At 56.8% G+C, this 435-nt stretch overlaps 1 protein-coding gene across 1 annotated transcript in view; it reads left to right on the forward strand.

Moving 5' to 3' along the window:
- SLC5A11 (solute carrier family 5 member 11) overlaps positions 1-435 on the forward strand; it is a 38,552-nt gene that overhangs the window by 3,685 nt on the left and 34,432 nt on the right.

The following is a 435-nucleotide window of genomic DNA, read 5'->3' on the forward strand; positions in this document are numbered from 1 at the left end:
CCTTCCTCCCTCCCTCTTTCCCTCCCTCTCTCCCTTCTTTCCTTCCTTCCTACCTTCCTTCCTTCCTTCCTTCCTTCCTCCCTCCCTCCCTCCCTCCCTCCCTTCTTTCCTCCCTTCCTCCCTTCCTCCCTTCCTCCCTCCCTCCCTTCCTTCCTTTCCTCCGTATCAATTTCTCTTCTTCTGGATGAGCGCTATTCCCCAAACAGAGTCAACTTCATGGCAACAGGATGGCAGAGTTTGCTCTAGGCTTCTCATCCTCTCAAGTCCCAGTGCACAGAAGAGCATGGAAAATATCTCATCTCTGACGGTGTCCCATGCCCACCTCTGTGTCAGTCACTGTGACCAGGGTAGTTTGATGTGCTAATTGGCTCAAGCCTGGGTCACACACTCAATGCCTGAGCTGGGGCGCGGGGGGGGGGGGGGGGGGGGGGGGGG

This window comes from Panthera uncia, chromosome E3 (assembly GCF_023721935.1).
Source record: "Panthera uncia isolate 11264 chromosome E3, Puncia_PCG_1.0, whole genome shotgun sequence".
Lineage (NCBI taxonomy): Eukaryota > Metazoa > Chordata > Mammalia > Carnivora > Felidae > Panthera > Panthera uncia.